At 46.8% G+C, this 23665-nt stretch overlaps 1 protein-coding gene across 1 annotated transcript in view; it reads right to left on the bottom strand.

The window, feature by feature from the left end:
* The window catches only part of st3gal4 (ST3 beta-galactoside alpha-2,3-sialyltransferase 4), a 91901-nt gene extending 83022 nt beyond the window's left edge, over positions 1-8879 (bottom strand). Inside the window, exon 1 of the mRNA XM_084329004.1 lies at positions 8749-8879. The gene's annotated coding sequence lies outside the window, so the exon portion shown is untranslated. The remainder of the gene's footprint in view (positions 1-8748) is intronic.
* Positions 8880-23665: the final 14786 nt, after the last annotated feature.

The following is a 23665-nucleotide window of genomic DNA, read 5'->3' as shown; positions in this document are numbered from 1 at the left end:
AGAAATTACATGAAAAATACAGTTGAGAAAAAAAAATACAAGATATCACACTGTACACAAAAAACACCATACAGAAATGTCACCAATAAAGAAAAGGTTTTTAGATATTTTTGTATAACCTAGTAGCTGCTCAAATGATATTCAGAATGGCTTTTTTGTGATACATGCTTAGGTATGTTAAATGTGGATTCATAAATTGATGTTTATCATATTGGACTGCATGAAGTGTGATACAGAATCAAACTGAAACAGATTTTTTTGAAAATCTGAAACATTTCACAAATTATTTTGCAATAATATTTGCTTTTATCATTGCTTTAAACAAGCATATTGTGTATCACGACTGATAAACACACACACACACACACACACACACACACACACACACACACACACACACACACACACTCACACACAATACAATAACTATAATACTGATATATTACCCAGCTATAACCAGTGAATGTCAAGTCTTGAATATCACCAGTGCAATATAGTGAATAGATGAAAAAACCATTATATAGCTTAGCCTCCTCTACCTACGTACCCTGCACCCCTCATCAAAGACTACCTGTCAACTCCAGCCTCCTGAACAGCCGTTGCACTATTTCCATGACGCTGTGTGTGAGAGAACTTCATTGAGTGGAGCTCTAACCAGCTCCACATGGCTCCTGTAGGAGCGCGAAGCACAGGAGGCACAGGACAGGACCTCCTCACACGCGGCATAGAGAGCGTACACCAGCACAGCACAATGAATGTCTGTGTGGCATGTGGGCCAGGGGAACAGGGGCAAGCAGAGAGGGCTTGGAGTGGGGTTGGGAGAGGAGAGAGTCAAGTGCTGCCGGCTAGGGCCATACACTAACAGTGAGGAAAGCTGGCTGGCCGGATGCCCACATGGGCCTGAGTGGTCAAGCAAGCCCCCAGGGACTGAAGTGACGACAGATGGGGTTTCAAATAAAGGTTTGTCTGACCTAAGGCTCCAGAATAAGATTGCTGTGTCCTCAGGAGCTGTCGATTAGGGCTCGACATCGAACGAATCGCTTCAATACTATCGAGTATCGAAAAATGCAATTAGTAATTAATGTCATCAGTCAAAGTACAAAAGTATAGTTTTTGGTATCGGTATCGAATCCCGGGCGCCGGTATTGAACATTTCCAAATGATACCCAGCCCCACTCTTGATGCATCCCCACATAACTTGAGCCTCGGCTCTACTGATGACGAGAAGGATTATCAGTAACAGAAGTTAGTCATTTACTGCATCCGGATGACTCACAGTTTACTATGGAACTGGATCTCAGTGGGAGTCACTGGGAAAATAAGCTCACAGTTGTGGGAGAATGTTATCAGGCCAAAACCAAGGCGTTCAGGCAACCTGGTGGTTCTGCAGACGGGGACACAGACGCTGCTGTGGGCTTATGTCCTGTGTCTCTAGGTATCCCTTCTCCGTCCCCTGTCTCTTTCTCCAGCGTGTACCGCCTAGTTTTAGAGCACAAATCCCATGAAATTAATCTTTGAGAAAGCGTGATTATTAAAGGGATAGTTGTGATATTTTGGAACCCCAGCCCTGTTTTTTTTTTACTTACCAGTGGCGATGATGTTCAGCGGTAGAATTCTTTCTCAGCACACGCAAAGCTGTTCCTCGTACTAGCTCCGGCTAGTTAGCCACAAACCAATGGGATCAAGCTTCTGTCTGCACAAGCTCACTGAGGCTCACCGAAATCTACTTTGACGGCACTGCAGAGTAGATTTCAGCAAGTCAGCTCGTACAGACAGGAGCTTGTCCCATTGACTTCACGTTGGATTGTGGCTAACTAGCCAGAGCTAGTGTGGACATCGTCAATGGTAAGTGGGAAATGGGGTTAAAAGAAAATCAGGACTATCCCTTTAATAATAACAATCAGGCCTATTCTAACGGGTTAAAATAAAGACACTGCAGTGCAGTCATTATGGAAATATGCCGGAGGAAAATAACCTTGTATTCTAAACACTATTCACCAACAGACGGCTTCTCTCAGACCAGATACACTCTCTCTAAACAAAGCCACATGTTCTGCTCGCACACAAAAAAAAGAGAGAAATAAATCTGCCCTAAAACACAAATTATGCGAGAATTTAATCCAATCACAGCAGGGTAAATCTAGGAAGTAACTAATAGTTTGACTACTTGAATGAGGAGAAGCTTAAATAGCACGCCATGAATTGCATCCTCTTCACATGCTACAAACGGGCCTGACCTGTTGCACAACTAGGAAATAAAGGATTATGTCGTGGGTTTGGAGAAGTTGCAACATTTATTCGGCTCAAATCTTCTCAGTTAAATAATTCGGCTGGATATTTGACCAGTGACGAGGCCAAGAATTATTAATATTTTTTTATAAAAATTAAATCCTCCTTTTCTCCCTGAACTCCATCTAAAGGAAGACTGTGAACTTGAAATACAGGTTGCTTCTGTTACATCCTGCATGAACTGCAGAGCTTATTCGCTCAGAAGAAGCATCCAGGGCCGAAGGAGAAGAAAGTAAGAGATGAGCACAATGATGTCCAAGATTGCAGGTCAAAAAATATTGAAATTCCAATTACATTCTCAAAGATTTTCTTAATATTTATGTTTTATGATTCATTTTGACAACAGAATTGCATAACATGACTCACGATATATGGAAATCTCATAATAACACGGACGATAAAGAATAAATATTGGTATGTTGCCCAGCCATGCATGCATATTATAGCCTAATACTTCACAGTGGGAGATGTCTTTTAACCATGAGCCGCAATACTCTCGTGAACAATATCCTTTTATTTTTTTTCTTAATCCCAGGGGTGTAGTCAGGGGGGGGGGCAGGGAGCCCACTTCTATGTATTTTCAAATAATAAACCAAAGTGTAGATGATGTCGACACTCTATAATCATAGTCAGACAGTAGGTGCTGCTCCTCTACTTCCAAACATGGCACTACACTGCTTAATCCTATATAATTGCACATTGCAGCAGTATTATAAAACAGATAAAGAAAAACGTCATGTTACATTGTAATTTGTACTGGAAAACCACAATTATCGACATATTGTCAAAACTAAGAAAAGTATTATATTGTGCTATGATATTTGGCTATATTGCGCAGCCCTACTTATGTGACGGTATAGTTTTCCAGTAAAGAAATGTTTTTTACATTTTTATGTCTTTGTCTTATACAATTGTCATGGTCCTATTTCATTCTAAATGGTCTATTTTCTTTGTAATATATAAATTGTATAATATATAAGTATTATGTATATAAAATGATGTTTTACGATATGTATCATGGACAACAGTATAGTAAGAATCCATACCATATTTATGTATACATGTATTTATTGTGGGGATTGGGAGATGGGCGTTTGATGTCTGATGTTTCATGTTAATGTCCCAGTGCTTTTAACAAACTGTACCGCAAACAATTACCACCAACCATCGTTGTGTGCATTAAAGTATCTTGTATCTTGTACCTTTGCATGGATCCATGACGGTGTACCTTCATATACAGCCACTTAACAGTTCTCTCTTCCTTTTAAACGTGTGTGTGTTTGGTGGATGAAGACACCAGCACTATTGTCATTATGAGCCACCGCACAGTGTGGACATGGCCACGAGATGATGAAACGATGGTTGCATCTCTCTAACCTGAGGCTGTCCTCCCACAGGGGAGAGTGCACAAAGAGCTGCCAGGCAAGGTTAAGGTTACACTGGGCATCGATTCCACATACAGCATCGGGTTCTCATCATTCCCAATGTAAAACAAACTGTGCAGAAAAAACTTTGATTTAGTCATTGTTTTGTTGTGTTTGATAAAACTATAAAAAGATCAATGGTATCTACACCCTCTGGCAGTTCACCACCAGAATAACTTGCGTGCGTGCGTGCGTGTGTGTGTGTCGCGTGTGTGTGTCGCATGTGTGTGCGCGTGCATGCATGTACCTGCACGAACATGCTCACTTTGCTAACAATTTGGTTGCTCCCATGATTATAATATTCTCAGCTCTAGAAATGTGTGTCTGGTGTTTATTACGTCTCTGGAAGAGAAAACGAGTACATTCATATTTTGCCAAACAACAGCGGTTAACCATTTCCACTTGGGGATCGTAGACTCTGTTCCCACTTCCTACACTGAGAGGAAACAGGACTAAACTAAACAACAGAGACAGACCTTGTGTGGTGGATATAGATCAACAGCCTCTATATAATGGATATAGATCAATAGCCTCTATATATATAATGCTCCCTGATCCCTGTAAATGAAGCAGAGTCAGGACTTGTCAAAACAATCCCTCTTCGATCCGAGAGAAGATCCAAGAATTCCCAGTTGTTCATTTCCCACCAGTTACAGTCACCATTCCGTTTCTGTCATAGCGGAATAATTCAACATGGGTAATCCTCCCCAATCCTGTTCCCTTTGTAAATGTACAAATCCTAGACAACCCCCCCCCCCACACACACACACACACACACACACACACACACACACAGAGACACACACACACACACACACACACACACACACACACACACACACACACACAGAGACACACACACACACACACACATAGACCCACTTAAACACACACAGGCACATGTACATGCACACACACAGGCACATGTATGCACACACACACACACACACACACACAGAGACACACACAGAGACACACACAGAGACACACACACACACACACACACACACACACACACACACACACACACACACACACACACACACACACAGGCCAGTACCCACACACACATGTCCAGGCCCATACACACACATAGACCCACATAATCACACACACACAGGCACATGTACATGCACACGCACAGGCACACACATGTAGACCCACTTAAACACACACAGGCACATGTACATGCACACACACACACCTAGATGCACACACACAGGCCAGTACCCACACACACTTGTCCAGGCCCATACACACACACACACACACACACACACACACACATACACACACATAGACCCACATGAACACACACACACACACACACACACACACACACACACACACACACACACACAGGCACATGTACACAGATACATTACACACACAGACACAGACACAGTACACACACCCCTCAGAACATCACCTTTTCACCCAACATTGAACAGAGTGTGAATGGGGATTAGTTTGGGAGTCAGGGCAACCTCTCCACATTGTGTTTCATCCACACAGGCCTGACGTACGCTGCTGTGGCCTAATCCAGCGGTGAAGATCGGCCTGGCAGGAGGCCAGACGGGCAGGAGGCAACTCATCCTCCCATAAAAGACTCTCTGCTGACCGGAGAAACAGAGTGCAGCACCGGACCACCAGGAAGCCACACAGCATTATAACACCCTATTATGAGCGTTCCCATTGGCCCAGAGTTCTGATAGAGGGAGGGGCTGGGAGGAGGTATACCCAATGACATTATAACATCATATTATGAGCGTTCCCATTGGCCCACTCTTTAAGAGTTATGATAGAGCGTTCCCATTGGCCCACTCTTTAACCCTTTCACTACCACACTACCAAATGGTTAACCCTTTCACTGCGACAATAACAGAAGGTTCCCTGTCACTGCCACACGAGAAAGGGTTAACCCTTTCACTACCACACTACAGAAAGTTAACCCTTTACTATCACACTACAGACGGTTATGATAGAGGGAGGGGCTGGGAGGAGGCTGGGAGGAGGTATACCCAGTGATAAGTATTCCAAGATAAAGATATTACAAAGGATGTCATATCACATTGTAATTTGTACTGGAGTTTTCTGATGACTCTGCGATAGTGGGATGTATAAAGGACAGTTAGGAGAGGGAATACCGGGAACTGATAGTGGACTTCGTCACATGGTGCGATAAAAACCACCTGCAGCTAAATGTGGGCGAAGACCAAGGAACTGGTTGTGGAGCTGGGGAGGAGGAGGAGTGCACCTGTGACCCCAGTTTCCATCAGGGGAGTTGATGTGGACATGGTTGAGGTGTACAAATATCTCGGTGTGCACATCGACAACAAACTGAACGGGGCAAAACACGCAGAGGCACTGTACAAGAAGGGCCAGAGTCGACTCTACTTCCTCAGAAGGCTGAGATCCTTCAATGTCTGTACAAGGATGTTGAGGATGTTCTATGAGTCTGTGGTGGCGGGTGCCTTCTTGTACGCTAGCTGTGACCTGCTGGGGCAGCGGACTGAGAGCAGGGGACACAAACAGGCTGGATAAGCTGGTCAGGAAGGCCAGTAGCGTGGTTGGGGTGGAGCTGGACTCCCTAGCGATGGTGGCGGAGAGGAGGCGCCTTGCTAAGCTCCAGGCCATCAGGGAAAACCCCTCCCACCCACTATACACAGACTTGGCTGACAGGAGGAGCATGTTCAGGGCTCACACTACCCAAATGCAGCACTGAACGGCACAGGAAGTCCTTCATTCCAACAGCCATCAGACTATACAATGCATCACTGTGCCTCACTGCATCACTGAGCACAGAGTGGCAGTTACCATCTTCCTGGACTTAGTTTGAAACAGCCATGTGCAATATTACACCTACTGTAGACCTCAGTATATTTTTACTGTATTTATTTACTGTATATTTTATTCAATTTTTATTCTATTTTACTCTACTCTTATCCTAGGCAACTTGATTTGATTCGTTGTATTATTCTAATTCGTGACCTGTTCTGTCTAAATGTTTAAATGTTGAGCGATTTGCAGTGTCAAATTTCCCACGGGATAATAAAAGTATTTCTATTCTATTCTATTCTAAAACAAAATACTGTGAAATAACGTTATACCATCAAAACAAAGGAAAATATAATGATGTGATTTTTTGGCCAAATCGCCCAGCCCCAATAAGAGGCCTTGTGCAGAATGTTTGTGTAGTTCTCTTTCTTCCCACATGGCATGCCTGTAACCATTGGTAACCACTTTCAAAAGAAAATGCCTCATTGTGTGCAGTCAGTGGTGGTAGAGTATGTAAAACACTGGGATTAATATTATTACTGTTCTACTGTTGTCTAAAAGATCCTGTAATAAGCCACCAAATGATTACAATTTTGTTGATAGGTTTGTCATCATATCAACACATAGCAACATTTGTTTTGCACATAGCATTGTTTCTTTTAAGCATGGAGGAGAAATTGGCATTCTAAGCATTGCATGAAAGGCCTCTACTACATGCACTTGAGAGCTGAAGGGCCGGACGGTTCAATAGAACTAGTCATTTAACTATATTTCTCAACATGTCTGTTTGCAATTGATTGACAGGCATGACAAGGGGTGGCACGATGATTTTTAGAGAGTACAGGAGAGTTGCGGAAATGCCCATTTCCTCCCATGGTTCTCAACAGAGCAATTATTAAATATAAAGCCTGATATTCATGCATTCGACACAGGCTATACAACTTTTTCACAACACTTGCTGTACAACCTTGGCATTTACATTTGACCAGTTTATGTCTGGGCATCACATACTGTACCTCAAATCCAATGTTTTAACCAATGGTTGACCCTCTCTCATGACTGTGAAGGGAACCAACCATGCTTTGCACAGGTGCTGCGTTATGGAACATGTAATGCCTTTCCAGGGAGTGCCTTCTCTGTAGGCCTACCCAGCCTAGAGAGACAATATGGTAACTGTATACCTTGTTTGAACAGATTTCTCCTGGTGTATCATTTCTACCATCTCTTTGATACAAGTAGCTGTTCTTTGTGGCGCAGTCACTTCAAAGGAGGACATGTGGTGTCTGCCCCTCACAGTGTGACACATGAGGGGCCAGCGGTGCACAATGCAAATGTTCCCTATTCAAATGTGAAGTCTGTAAACGTGGTTCACGTTCACTGTGGTTATGTGGCTTTTTTTCTTTTCTTTTTTTTTTTACAATCCAAACTCATCTTAGAAGCGGCCTGAAGAGGACCTCGAGGAGCGCTCTCTGAAAGACATCCTGTCCCCATCACATCCTGCCTTGTCATGTTAAGTGGTGGAGTGATTCCATTACACATGTACATTTCCCCCAAATGGGCCATGTGCATAAAGATGGCACCCGGTGCCACCCCCCACCCCCTCTCCCCTTTCAGCTGATGAGGGAAGAGCAGATGTTGATGTTTGGACTCATTGTTGAACAGGTATAATATATATATACAAATCAAATGTATTCATAAAAAAGATAAACATAATAATGAGGAAGAGGAAGGGGGAGATGAGGAAGAAGGATACAACAAAGTCCATCTATTGTTTAAGGGAAACAATGTGAACTGTAAGCAAGTATTAGAGTGCACTCGATAATTAATTCCCCACAAACATAATAGCTAGCCCTAACACCAACAACCCCCCACATCTAGATACAGTAGGTTACAGTATGTGCATTAAAAGGAAACTGTTGATATTGATATGATATTGTATGCCCGTGCCCGCCGTTTTACGCCTGCATTTGGTTAACGTCACAGTGAATGCAAGGTAAACCAAACCAATAGTATTAATAATTGAGACCTGAAGAACTGAAACCGCCTAAACAATAATAGGGTCTTTCAGAAATGAACAGAATTCTGCAAACCAACGGCTACATGCATGGTACAGGCTACAGCCAAACTAATTTGACAGCTTAAGTGATTGAGTGCAGACAGTGCAAATACATTGGAAATAAAAGGTGCTGTATAGGAGGCTACTTCCAAAAATACGAGCTGTTCCAAGTCTGAAAAGCTTTTTATATATTTCACTTACCATCGATATTGCCCACCACACTAGTATAATCCGCGGTGAGAGTTTAGTGCAGGGAGCTTAGTTCACGTTGGCAAATGATATTGACTGTTTGTAAATGAGAGAAATAAGCGTCTGTCTTTGCGCACCGAGTGGGAGGCGCCCGCTGTGCAGCACTGATATGAAAACGCATCTCCCTCCAGCAGATCCAGCAGTGAAACAAAGCAGCGGCGTCGCTGTTTACAATAGACTATCTGACAACTGTACAGGAAAATAACGGTCCAGCGGAATGTATTCCTTTAGCACAACGCGTTCCCTTTTCTCAATGCATGGACGCATGCGCATGTAGTGCGTGTCGTAGTCATTGAAAAAATTATCAAGTGAATTGTCTTCAATAACTAGTAGTATGTGTCTCTGCAACACTGGACAAGATACACCTGAGTTTTAAATGATACTTGGTGCATTTCGGGGGGCTGTAATAAGTTGGTTTGTGTTGGTAATAACTATGTGTAGTTGTACAGTACAACATAGTTATAACTTATAACAGGTTAAGAAACACAAACATGCCCATTTTTTCCTTCTACACATCAAGCTATTCAAGACGTATACCAGTTATAATGTATGGTCAAAACAATTAAGGAGTACACACAGGAGGATTTGTTTTCAGACCTGTGGGCTTATTGTCTGCATGTGCATCTGTCTTTGAGTGCTGACTACAAGAGAAAATCGCAATTTCTTCAGCGCACCCAGATCCTCCGGACGAGGAGGAGGTCTGGCCGTGCTGTTTAAAAAAAACCTCCAACTGCCGCGCTCTCAACTGTGACAATTTCTCCAGCTTCGAGGTACAGTTGATTATGCTAGACTTGGACTCTCCCCTCCTAATTGTTCTTGTGTATCGACCGCCAAGTAGTAAGAACTTTATTTTACAATTTTCGGATTTTCTCTCTAATATTATGTCAAAGCATGACAACGTTTTGATCCTTGGAGACTTTAACATTCATGTATGCTGCCCTTCCAAGCCTATGGTGTTAGACTTTCTACATCTGATTGACTCGTTTGGTCTCTCCCAGCTCGTCACTGACTCTAGATCTAGTGTTAACATCTGGTTTTCCAGTGTCCAGACTCCAGTTTAATCAAGTTTCAAGTTCAAGTTTCTTTAATAGTTGTCATACAGAAGTACAGAATACTTTTATACAAAATGCTTCTTACTGTTACGCTCCAGAGACTGTGCTAGACAAGATAAGTATGAAATAAAATAGTATAGCATGTAAAATAGAAGTAAAAATAGTGGGCGGCTACGTGGCGTAGTGGGCAAGGCACTCGCCACGAATGCGGAGACGCTCAGCCATGGCCGTAGCCAGCTATGAGCTATGAGGTCCGGACCTCGGTAACTATTTGTAACTATAAAAAAAAAATATATAAAAAAAATTATATATATATATATATATATATATATATATATATTTTTTTTTGTCAACGACCGGCCCACTACTAGGCTGAGACATCGGCCCATTGGTACTGACTGACACTGGGCTGGCCCAATCACATCTCTTACTAAGCACCCCCCCCCCGCCAGTCGTGCAGGTATATGACTGAGAGGGGGGCTGGTACATGACTGAGATGGCGCTGGTACATGACTGAGAGGGGGCTGTGGTACATGACTGAGAGGGGGCTGGTACATGACTGAGAGGGGCTGGTACATGACTGAGAGGGGGCTGTGGTACATGACTGAGAGGGGGCTGGCTGGTACATGACTGAGAGGGGGCTGGTACATGACTGAGAGAGGGCTGGTACATGACTGAGAGGGGGCTGGTATACATGACTGAGAGGGGGGCTGGTATACATGACTGAGAGGGGGCTGTGGTACATGACTGAGATGGGGCTATGGTACATGACTGAGATGGGGCTGTGGTACATGACTGAGAGGAGGCTGGTACATGACTGAGAGGGGGCTGGTACATGACTGAGAGGGGGCTGGTACATGACTGAGAGGGGGCTGGTACATGACTCAGATGGGGCTGTGGTACATGACTGAGAGGGGGCTGGTAGATGACAGAGGGGGCTGGTACATGACTGAGAGAGGGCTGGTACATGACTGAGAGAGGGCTGGTACATGACTGAGAGGGGCTGGCTGGTACATGACTGAGAGGGGCTGGTACATGACTGAGAGGGGGCTGGTACCATGTATTGTGCATCATTGTAGGTCAAACCATTAAAAAGTTAATTTCCACGGCAGCCATTTTGGATTTTGGTCTCTCACAAATTTCCCCCGCCTTTTTAAAAAATCAATTGAGAAACGAAGTGCCACAGATGACCCAACTACTAGGTCCATATCGTATCATCATCATAATATTATTTTTTAAATCATTAGGATAAGGGTTCCCTTGATAAAGATGCATGAAAAGGCTGTATAATATACAACACCAGTTGTAACTGAGGGGTACAATTCCCTGACTGTATTGTTAGATATGGTATTTAATACCACTACCTCTTGTACTTTAACTTCTGGCCATCCAGTACATGATATAAGTATGATGAACACTTTCCCACCTGATGAAACGAAGTCCACACAAATGTACAAATCGAATATTTAATATAGCAAAAGGTATATACAACGTTCACTTGTTTACACTTATGATTTGAAATATGCACTTGTATGGCAAATGAGTATTCGTAGGTAAATCAACATTGAATGTCCAATCTCTGGTTACGCAGGGAGTAAGTATACAACCTGGATATTTAGGAACTATAGCGATGGTACTTAAATGATTATAGCTGGATACACTAAGGGGGGGGGGGTGTCCCGCTGGTTGTAAGACAGTAGGAGGGGGGGGTTAGAGAAGCCGCTGGCGGTATCCCATCTGGCCGACGATTTCTTGGGAGAATTCAAAGTCTTGAACACGGTGCCCACAGAACCTCGGTCCGCAGACGAATACAGCTGGACCCTCTGGTGGACGGTAGCTGCCGGTCCACAACGGAGAGTCCTCTCCGGGGGGTAGTTCCAACACTCCGCAGTGTTGGCCGTTATCCATGGAATAATCAAAGCACCCAAAGCATAATCCAAGCCGTGGAAGGCTCGCCGTCGTCCGGGTAGAGTAATCCAATATACAGGTCCAGTCGCCCTGGCCCGGAGCTCCTCGGATGCAAGCACCACTAGGGGTCTGCCCAGCCTGGTTAAGCGTCCAGATAACGTCAGGAACGATGGGGGTACTGATAACTTTATAACTCTAACCGAACGATGCACCATACATAGATAGACTATTATTAGCTTAATAGAATACGTCCAACTCGACGGTATAGTGCCAAACTATGACTATTCAACTATTAATCCACACGATATCTCAATGCCTATTCTGAGGCCAAGTAGGCCTTACTACACCACACGTGCGTCGTGGGTGAGGCTTCGCGTCTGTCACTCTGTTGGAGGGTAAAGAACTGGACTAAAAGAAAGTTCTACTTTACTTGCGCCATATATATATGCGCTATGAACAAATAGTACCATTCGTATTTCGCCAGACGTATTCCTACGCGGAACCGGGGCTTGCCACGACATGTTGGGCGGCACGATTGAACTTGAACCTAGGGGTATGGCAACCTGGCGCCAGGTTCTCGTCCAATGGTAGAATGAAACTATTATGGGCTGTTTAGTAGACTAAAGGGATATTCAGTGCATATTGTACAAGGAATATACAGGGGATATCAAACGATATACAAACACTATTTAAATATATATATATAAATAAATATATATATTCGGTTTAATCTGATCCTTCACAACAGCCGCCCCCTAATTAGTCCCACCTAATTAGCTAAGCAGAGACCGATTAACCGCACTGTCTACCACTCAAGGTCCGCTGTAAGGGTCAGTCAACTCACAAAGTCATGGGGTCATGGTCATCATCGATAGTATCTGGGAGTCGGGGCAGTTCTATGAGCCTCGCCACGGGTCGTGTGTAAGTGCGCCCTTGGACGAGTACTTCAGCTGCTCGGACCTTGCCATCGGCACCGGTGATCACTTTGCTTACGCGGCCAGCCGGCCACATAGCTCTGGGTAGTGACTGGTCGATAATCATGACGACTGTTCCTTCTGTCAAATTGTCTCTCTCTTTTACCCACTTCTGGCGGGTCTGTAGAGACGGTAGGTAGTGGAGTAGGAAGCTGCTCCAAAACTTGTCAGCTAGTACTTGATTGTACCTCCACATTCTTCGGCCGTTCGCTTCTTCAGGCCTGTACATTGTCTGGGGTAGCGCGGGGTCCAGCCGCCCCATTAGGAGTGTGTTGGGGGTGACTGGGTCGACATCTGCTACATCACTGGAGACGTAACCGAGGGGCTTTGAGTTCAATACTCCCTCGATCTCCGTGAGGACTGTCTCTGCTCCTGCGTGGTGTGCATCCTCGTCGTATTTCTTTATGATCAGCTCTGTGACCTTGTGTCGGCTGTTCAAGACTATCGGGTACTTAATGTCATCCGGTAGATCGGGGGCTCTCCGCAGGCGACCACCCACTCTGATGAGATTATGGGCGTCACTCTCTGGTGCCAGGTGGAGCAGTCTGCTGTCTGATGGGACGGGGTTTCCTCCCTGTAGACAGTCTAGCTCATCGGGGAACGAGTCTCTGGGCTCGTTGTAGTAGAAGAAGTTCTGCTTCTTCGTAGTCAGCTGCTGACATGTCAGTGGTGGACTGAATCTCTGGGTGGTGCCGCAGGAATGTTCTTTGCTGCGCACTCTCTAGGGTAATGCAGTCATCTATGTTGGGGTCTGTGGAGGCGACTGTGCTCAGTCCACAGAACATAGGTTTCTTGTTCTCAGCCTCCTCGTTACTTGCTTCCCGTGGGGTAGGCGTAGGCCACTCTCCTTCCGGGAGCTTGAGGAATTCTGGTCCGTCACTGTAGATGTTGCGACGGGTTAGGTCATCCAGAGACATTCCCCGGGTGATGACGTCAGCTGGGTTGTGTTTGGTGTCCACATACCGCCAGCTCGCTGCTTCTGTTAACTCTTGAATCTCGGTGACTCTGACTCCCACGAAGACTTTGTATCTGCATGAATCAGACTTGATCCATGTGAGTACTGTCGTGGAATCTGACCACAAGATTGTTCTGTGCACCGGAATGGTGAGTTCACGTTGGATTAACGTGGCTAGATGCGCTCCTGCTAGGGCTGCGCAGAGCTCTAGACGTGGGATAGATTGTTGCTTACGTGGGGCTATTCTTGAGCGGGCCAGGATGAAAGCAGTGTGTATCTTTCCTCCCTTCTCCTGGGCACGCAAGTAGGCCACCGATCCATAGGCCACTTCGGAGGCGTCGCTGAAGACGTGTAGATCAATCTCGCATGTCTCTGGCCTCACTGTGGATGGGAAGTAGCTGCGGCGTATATTGACGCCTGGGAGTGAGCGGAGTTCCGTCTCCCACTCTCTCCATGTTGAGGCAAGGTGTGCGGGTATTGGGTCGTCCCAGCCCTGGTCCTTGTCCCATAGTGCTCGTACAATCATCTTTGCCCTGGTGGTGTAAGGTAGAATACATCCCAACGGGTCATATTGTCTGGCGAGTGTTCTGTACACACTCCGTCTGGTGGTCGGTATCGCCGTCGACCTTCCCTGCTCTGGAGCCAAGGGTTTGTGTCTATAGTGGAGCGAGTCTGTTTTGAAGCGCCAGACTAGTCCTAGTGTCATTTCTTGGGCTTCTCCTGGGATGGTCGCCATCCAGGTCTCGCTGCTGGCAGCCTTGTCCGCGGGGGAGAGGCTGCGCAATACGTGCGGATCACTGCTGGCCCACTGCCTGAGATCAAAGCCGCCTTTGATCAGGGAGGCGCGTAACTTGATTAGGAGAGCCTCTGCTTCTTCTTGAGTCGAAACGCTTTGTAAACAGTTGTCCACGTAGAAACTGTTCTTCACACTGTGTTGGACCTCTTCATCTGCTGTTGGGTCCTCTGCGACGTGTTTCTGTAGTGCAAATGTAGCACAGCACGGGCTGCATGTGGTTCCGAAGGGGAGTACTTCCCACTGGTAGATGGCTGGGTTCTCATCTCCGATCCTCTCTCTCCATAGGAACCGCAGCAGGGGCTTGTCCTCCTCTACTAGTCTCACCTGCAAGAACATCCCTTTGATATCCCCGCTGATAGCCACCTTGTCCTGGCGGAAGCGCAGTAGCACGCCTAGTAGGGAGGGGCCGAGTGTGGGGCCGGGCAAGAGCTCTTTATTCAGATTTTGGGATCCGATCTGGTAGCTGCAGTTAAACACAATGCGATCCTTGCCATTGTGATGGACCTTGTGATGCGGCACGTACCATGATTCGGTCGTCTGATCGGCCTCTTTAATGTCAATCTTTGTTACGTGTCCCGCTGTGATTAGCTTCTCAATCTCAGCGCGGTACACACTCTCTTGAGCGGGGTCTTTGGCTAGGCGCCGCTCTGTGTTCAATAGATAGCGCTCCGTGGCGTCTTTCTTTGCGTGAAAGGTGGGCATTCCCTCTCGCCTCAGGAGTGGAGTTGCGTATCTCATCACTCCGCCGACTGTGACTCTCTTTGTCCCCTGCTCGAGTAGGTTGATGGCGTAAATGTCTTCTTTAGAACGAATATCTTTCCTCTCGTTCTTAAAGGGCATTGTCTCTAGTGTCCATAGCCTCTCGACATGCTGCAGGAGAGTGGTGTCTTCTTCTGTCGTTCTGGAGTGGAGGCAGCTAGTGGCTGCTGTTCGGTTGAGAGATTTAGCGAGGGGGCCTTGTAGGGTCCACCCTAGGCGGGTCTCGACTGCTGCAGGACAGCCTCGGGGTCTTGTATGGACCCGGTCAATCGGGACTATGAGTTCTGCATGGTCGGAGCCTATCAGCAGGGTCGGGGTAGCGCCGTCTATGAGCGGGATAGGTAATTGGCGCAGGTGCACATATTTATCCATCAACTTGGCGACAGGGTAGGTGTACTGCGATAGTCCTATTTCTTGGCTGGTGAAAGCATTTGTAATCTTATACCGTCGCTCTGGCTGCCCGTTTGCTGCGATAGTGAAGGAGACATTCTCGCCCTTTATCGTCTTTAAATCTCTTCTTATTGTCCGAATCGTCATTTCGTTCTTGCTCCCCCGCAGTCCCAGCTGGGCCGCAGCGGACGCGAGCAGAAGGGTCTTCTCTGACCCGTCATCAAGGATGGCGTAAGTGTCCATGACTTTATCTTGGTAGCTCAATGTCACACGGACTACCTTTAAGAGCACTTGGGCGCCGCTGCTGCTGGCGGGGTCAATGTACATGACACTTGCCTTGGTGCCGCTCGGTGGTGCAGGTGGAGGCCGTCTTCTGTTACTTTCGTGTAGTATATCTAGATGGGCTCCGTCGCACCGGCTGCACCTTTTCTTTAGGCGGCATTCGGCTGCCATGTGTGGCCGCGCACATCGGTAACAGCGCCTGTTGGACTTTATCCATTGACTCACTTCTTCTGCATTCATCTTTGTGAATAGGTCACATTGTGACAGCCAGTGTTCTTTCTCACAGTAGGGACACGCTATCTTCCACTTCTCTTTTCTCGAGGGGGTGCTGTGACTCTTACTGCTCGGTACTGACTCTGATTGGTGCATGACAGTCACCGATCTTCTTCCATCATTTATTCTCCTGGGTCCCTCTCTGGAGCTTGGCGTGCTCCGCCCGAATGTATCCAGTCGTAAGCTGCTGACTTCTCTCGCCAGGAAGTCGGCTAGATCAAGGAGGGATGGTTCGGGGCCGTTGGGATCCCGGTAGTCTCTCTGCCGCCTAAAACGCTCCTGTCTTGCGGGTGGCAGCTTCTCCAAAATCCTCTCGACGTTAGAGTTGGCGTATAGCTCATGCATGCCCTTTTCCCGTTGCGCTCCCAGCATCCCTACCAGGGACTGCACTTTGATTGACAGGTCGTCTAATGAGCGATTGTCTGTGGCTGGGGGTAGGCGGTCAATATGCCTTATCTCTTGGATTACGTAATCCCATATACGTCCATATCTCTGGTCCAGCGCCGCTAGGGCCGCTGTGTATGGTGTCGAAGAGGTGGCATAGGCTAGCGCTATATTGTGCGCTCGCGGTACTTTCAGGTGCTTCAGTAATATTGCATACTTGTGGCGTTCATCAGCGACATCCACCATCATTGTCTCTAAGCACATCCGGAGCTCCGTGTACTGTGCTCGACTCTCGTAGGCGAAGTCTGGAAATGACGGCGTGGCAATGTATGACGCCGTGGATGGCTGATACATCGGCGAGCGTTGGGGGAGAGACCTCCTGGGCGAGTCCCCTCTTGCGCCTCGCTGTGGGCTGGTACTGACAGGGTACCATGGCCCGCTGGTCCAGGTGCTATTCCTCGGGGCTGGTCGTGCGTCGTGCTCACCCGTGAATAGAGTCGGGGGTCTGTAGCGCAGCGCCGCGGGGGTATAGCCTGGGCTGTATTGGACCTCCTGGTCCGGTGGAGTACTGTGCTGTCGTCGGGCTTGGTTCTCCTCCTCTCCCTCTTCTTCCTCTATCAGATCTTCCAGATCCTGTAATCGTTTATTTAGCTTCTCCGCAGTGTATGCCGCTCCTTCCTTGTAGCTGGGTCTCGCTTGGACCGGTCTGGGAAGGGGGTCTGCGGGGGGTATAGGCTCGGTCTGTTGGTCAAGTTCAGGGTCACTTGCTCGTTGAGGAGACGCTGCCCTTGACTGTTGTCTCGACGAGTTCCTTGAACCCCTGGCGGAGGGAGAGGGTGTTGCCTTGCGGATCAGCTGCTCCATTAGCTGCGCTTGTAACTTGTCGCGCTCGACTTCGCGCTTGGTGAGATCTGCTTCTCTTTGGGCACCGGCAGCGGCGCGCTGGGCGTCGGCCCGGTCTCTTGCCATATTCTCTTCCGTCTGAAGGCGTCTCATCTCCAGGCGTGTGCGCTCTTCTTCGCTCCGTTGTTGCGCTTGGAGTTGTTCGCACTCGCTGAGCGCCTGTGCTTGGAGACGGTCGCGTTCACCCTGAAGTCGATCGCGTTCGGTAGAGGCTGTCAGGCTGACGAGGAACGCCTGTTGTAGCATCCTCTCCGCTTCGCTGGGGGAAGGCGGTTGTGGAGGTGAGCCGCTCCTGCGTGAGCCGCTCCTGGGGGTACTCGTTGGGGAGTCCTGGAGTTCTATTTCCTCTGCGCTCTCCTCCTCTTCTTCCGTGCAGAGTTCTCTCTCTGTAGGGTTGTCTTCCTCCCGGGGGTGGTCGGGGACTACTTCTTCGGTAGTGGCGGGGGGTAAAGGCATGTCAGCTCCCTCCTGGTCCCCACCGTGAGCTTGGTCAGTTACATTAGAACCTACTAGGGCCTCTGTGGTCGGGGAAACCTGGTCGTTAAGGTCAGACATAATTTTACTTTCTACTTTTACCGCGTTTACCGTTTGTCGAAGGCTAGGTAGTTGACTGACAGTGTAATCCTCTAAGTACTGAGGTGGCTGTCGTCTGCGCCGCGGGCGTTCTAGGTTAGGAGGACCGTTTCGTGGAGTGTTCATCATAGGCCATTTCAATATTAATAACACTATATTAATATTACACTAGTTACCCTCCGGCTCGAAGGACCAATTGTAACTGAGGGGTACAATTCCCTGACTGTATTGTTAGATATGGTATTTAATACCACTACCTCTTGTACTTTAACTTCTGGCCATCCAGTACATGATATAAGTATGATGAACACTTTCCCACCTGATGAAACTAAGTCCACACAAATGTACAAATCGAATATTTAATATAGCAAAAGGTATATACAACGTTCACTTGTTTACACTTATGATTTGAAATATGCACTTGTATGGCAAATGAGTATTCGTAGGTAAATCAACATTGAATGTCCAATCTCTGGTTACGCAGGGAGTAAGTATACAACCTGGATATTTAGGAACTATAGCGATGGTACTTAAATGATTATAGCTGGATACACTAAGGGGGGGGGGGTGTCCCGCTGGTTGTAAGACAGTAGGAGGGGGGGGTTAGAGAAGCCGCTGGCGGTATCCCATCTGGCCGACGATTTCTTGGGAGAATTCAAAGTCTTGAACACGGTGCCCACAGAACCTCGGTCCGCAGACGAATACAGCTGGACCCTCTGGTGGACGGTAGCTGCCGGTCCACAACGGAGAGACGTGAGGCGACCTTACTGGTGTAGAGCGCCGTCTCACCTGGAGTCCTCTCCGGGGGGTAGTTCCAACACTCCGCAGTGTTGGCCGTTATCCATGGAATAATCAAAGCACCCAAAGCATAATCCAAGCCGTGGAAGGCTCGCCGTCGTCCGGGTAGAGTAATCCAATATACAGGTCCAGTCGCCCTGGCCCGGAGCTCCTCGGATGCAAGCACCACTAGGGGTCTGCCCAGCCTGGTTAAGCGTCCAGATAACGTCAGGAACGATGGGGGTACTGATAACTTTATAACTCTAACCGAACGATGCACCATACATAGATAGACTATTATTAGCTTAATAGAATACGTCCAACTCGACGGTATAGTGCCAAACTATGACTATTCAACTATTAATCCACACGATATCTCAATGCCTATTCTGAGGCCAAGTAGGCCTTACTACACCACACGTGCGTCGTGGGTGAGGCTTCGCGTCTGTCACTCTGTTGGAGGGTAAAGAACTGGACTAAAAGAAAGTTCTACTTTACTTGCGCCATATATATATGCGCTATGAACAAATAGTACCATTCGTATTTCGCCAGACGTATTCCTACGCGGAACCGGGGCTTGCCACGACATGTTGGGCGGCACGATTGAACTTGAACCTAGGGGTATGGCAACCTGGCGCCAGGTTCTCGTCCAATGGTAGAATGAAACTATTATGGGCTGTTTAGTAGACTAAAGGGATATTCAGTGCATATTGTACAAGGAATATACAGGGGATATCAAACGATATACAAACACTATTTAAATATATATATATAAATAAATATATATATTCGGTTTAATCTGATCCTTCACAACACCAGTAGCTCAACTGCAAAAACTGCTTTTTTATTTGATTAGATTTATTTGGAAATTAAAAACACATCATAAAAACAAATGATCTTGACCAATTTGTATTCCTGAGGATATCACCTAAAATTCATTAACAAGCATTAACACTTATTTCCAAGGTGGTCCTCGATGGAAGACATAAAAACACAGCACATTATAGCCTACTCAACTGCAAATTTTTCCTCAACTGCAAAAATGTATGCCTACTTATGTATTAGCCTACAGGGAAAAACACATTCACAACAGGCAGCAAAGTTTGTTTTCAGCCAAGTATGGTAATAAGGTAACTATTAGGATATATATGGTATGGATTACTTACTCTTAATAACGTATTACTATCTGTGGTAGCTCTAGTCTCCACCTACACAAATTGTTTTTGTGCTGTCCATTGATCATGCACCTTCACGTGGTAGGCACATAGGTCAAACTCCCCAAACAAACACACCATTGATTTAATTGCCATATAAGATGAATATAAAACAAAAAGGTGATCTATTAACTGTGTAAACCTTATGCAATATTCATCATTGATATTTGAATACTTGAAATCTGTATGAACTGAGTAGTTAGTATCAAATGAAATAAGATGGAACTGCTCCATGCATTCATTGAATAAACAACTATTTTCTCATTACCAGTATGGTATTGTTTAAATTGTACAGCTTTTTGCACATCTTTGTCAGGGGATTCCAACAATTCTGGACCTGAATGTACCAGTTAATTGTAATCATCTCTCTCCTTATGTCTAGTCAAGCCAGGTTGTGGAGGAGAGAGACAGGGATGAACAGGCTATAGACTACGTTGCCCATCCTGAGCCTGCTATGATGCAGGTGTTTTTACATCACCACCCAAAACAAGATTCAGCCAAGAGCGAGTGAGTACACTGGTCCACTTGTCCATGGCACTTACTACCCAGCTTTGTAATGGGTTGGGGGGGGGGGGGGGGAATAGTACAGTAGGTACGCATATTTAAGGGGACCGTAAGGATGGTGTACTGGTGGGTGGTGTCCGACCGATTAGTGGGCCGGTCTGGGCCAAGAAAATAAATGGACCTCCCTAATTTCTAAACCCTGGCTACGGCCCTGCGCTCAGCGCTCCACATTGCTTTCAGTTTAGCTGGTCGTTCATACTAATACACATTGGCCGTATTAGGGGGTGGGAAACTGATGGGTGGGGATCGGGCGTTGTGGACAGCGACTCCTACAGGTCGGTTGGTGCGCCTGCGCAGTAGAATCAGGAAGTGTCGGGGGCAGCGTGAGCCTCCCACGCGTTACTCCTTGCCACTGAGAGATCGAGCTGCGCAGGTGAAAAGATGCGACTGCTGTTACCTCAAGTACCGGAGGGGACTTGTGCTATGTATGACTTAGTCCACATTGCAGCCGGCTTGTGGGAGGCAAGAAACAGCGTTCGTGACAGGGGAGGGTTGAATTGGATGATACGAAATTGGGATGGGAGAAAAATATAGAAAATGGGAGAAAAAGTGAAAAAAAAAAAAAAAATAGAAGTAAAAATAGAGGTCACAGTGTTCAGTATAGACATATGTACAATGTTCGATGCAGAATAGAAGTAACTGGGTTACCATACAATATACAATATACTATGCAATGTACTAATATACAATACTATATAGTGCAAAGCAGAAATGGGATGAGGTACAATTTAGGTACAATTTACAGTAAGGTGTACGAGTTGTAGTGCAAATCCTTTACCAATAAATATAAAGTGTAAAGTGTGTTTAGGTGATCTAAACTCTAAAGTGTGGAGAGTGGGTGCTGCAGTGTGTTGTTTGTTTAAGTGAGTGTGTGCGTGTGGGTGTGTGTGCTGTGTGCATTTGATGGTTGTTGCATAGTGTTTATTGTTCGTTGAGCAGCCTGATGACCTGGGGATAGAAGCTTCTTCTGAGTCTTTCTGTGCTCGCCTTAAGACTCCGGTATCGCTTGCCTGACCGCAGCAGTTCAAAGAGGCAGTTGTTCGGGTGGCTGGAGTCCTTGATGATTCTCTTCGCCTTACCCCTGCACCGCTTGTTGTAAATGTTCTGGAGGGTGGGAAGCCCCCCTCCAATTGTGCGTTCGGCTGAACGTGTCACTCTTTGTAGTCTGCTACGGTCTTGTGCAGTGCTATTCCCAAACCAGGAGGTGATGTTGCCAGTCAGGATGCTCTCTATTGTACATGAGTAGAAGTTCTTAAGGATCTTCTGACTGACTTGGAACTTCCTTAGGCGCCTGAGGAAGTAGAGGCGTTGTCGTGCCTTCTTCACAACACTGTCAATGTGTGTGGTCGATGTCAAGTCCTCGGATATGTGGGCTCCGAGGTACTTGAAACTGTTCACTCTCTCGACCGGTGCCCCGTCGATGCTGAGGGGGCTGTAGTCCTTGACCCCCGACCTCCTGAAGTCCACAATCATCTCTTTTGTTTTGCTGACGTTCAGGGAGAGGCAGTTCTCCTGACACCACTGTGACAGATTCTCTACCTCTTCCAGGTAGGCCCTCTCGTCGTTGGCAGAGATCAGGCCCACCACTACTGTGTCATCAGCTAATTTGATGATTGTGTTGTTGTTCCGCTGTGCCACGCAGTCATGTGTGTACAGGGAGTAGAGGAGGGGGCTCAGAACACAGCCCTGGGGGGCCCCTATATTGAGCGTGATGGATGAGGAGGTGCAATTGCCTGCTCTTACCACCTGGGGTCTGCCCGTCAGGAAGTCCAAGACCCACTGGCAGAGGTCATAGTTCAAGCCCAGGTCCCTGAGCTTGGCTATGAGTTTGGAGGGGACTATGGTATTGAATGCTGAGCTGTAGTCGATGAACAGCATCATAACAAATGCATGTTCATCTGATCATCTCGCTGTTATGTTCACCTTATTTCTGTTACTCACCACACCCAAATCCCTTCCCCCTGCACGTCTCTCTCGCAACATTAACCCCTCGACTGCCAGTAAGTTCTCCACTGCCTTCATAGCTGCCCCTAACACCTGCACTATTGAAGCCTCTCCCTCCCATCTTAGCACTGAAGAGCTTACATCCCTTTTCAACACCACCTGCCTCTCCACTCTAGACTCTGTAGCCCCCCTTAGACAGAAAAAACCTAAGCCTAAAGGGCAGCCCTGGCTCAATGATAACACCAGAGCCCAGAGAAAAGAGTATAGGAAGGCAGAGCGGAAGTGGAAACGTGACAAACTTCAAGTTTCACTTGAAATGCTTAGGGACAGTCGCATTAACTACCAGCTAGCGGTTAAAGTGGCGAGAATCACATATTTTTCTGACCTCATCAACAACTCCCACAACCCCAGAGGACCCTGTTCACTACCATCAATTCTCTCATTAGCCCCCCCCCCCCCCCCCAGCACCTGTCTGGATGTGTCCCCAGCTAAGTGTGAGGAATTCTCAAATTTTTTCACCACCAAAGTTGAAGATATCAGAAGGAACATCTCACCCCCCACACGTAACTTAGCTGTCCCTCTGGTCTGCTCATCCACACTGACCTGCTTTCAGCCTATCAGTCTACTCACCCTCACAGAGATAGTTTCCTCTATGAAACCTGCGACCTGCCCCCTTGACACTGTTCCCACTGCTCTCCTGAAACAGGTTTTTCACACAACCGGTCCCAGCATCCTCTCCATTATTAACAGCTCCCTGGCAACTGGTACTGTTCCATCCTGCTTTAAACATGCAGTAGTCCAGCCCCTATTGAAAAAACCAAACCTTGACCCCACCCTGCACAGTAATTACAGGCCCATTTTATTAGATCGTCTCCAACATGGGGTTGGTGTCAGTGACACTGCACTAGCATGGTTCTCCTCCTATCTCACAAATAGAAGCTTTGCTGTCAACATCGCCAACTGCTCCTCCCCCTCAACCTCCCTCTCCTGTGGGGTCCCGCAAGGGTCCATCCTTGGCCCGATCCTGTTCTCCCTTTACATGCTACCCCTTGGTCCAATCATTCAGAAGCACAATATCTCTTTTCACTGTTATGCTGACGACACACAGCTTTACGTTTCCC

The sequence above is a fragment of the Notolepis coatsorum genome (genome assembly GCF_963971535.1).
Source record: "Notolepis coatsorum genome assembly, chromosome: 1".
NCBI lineage: Eukaryota > Metazoa > Chordata > Actinopteri > Aulopiformes > Paralepididae > Notolepis > Notolepis coatsorum.
This window is presented reverse-complemented; position numbering and strand designations above follow the sequence as displayed.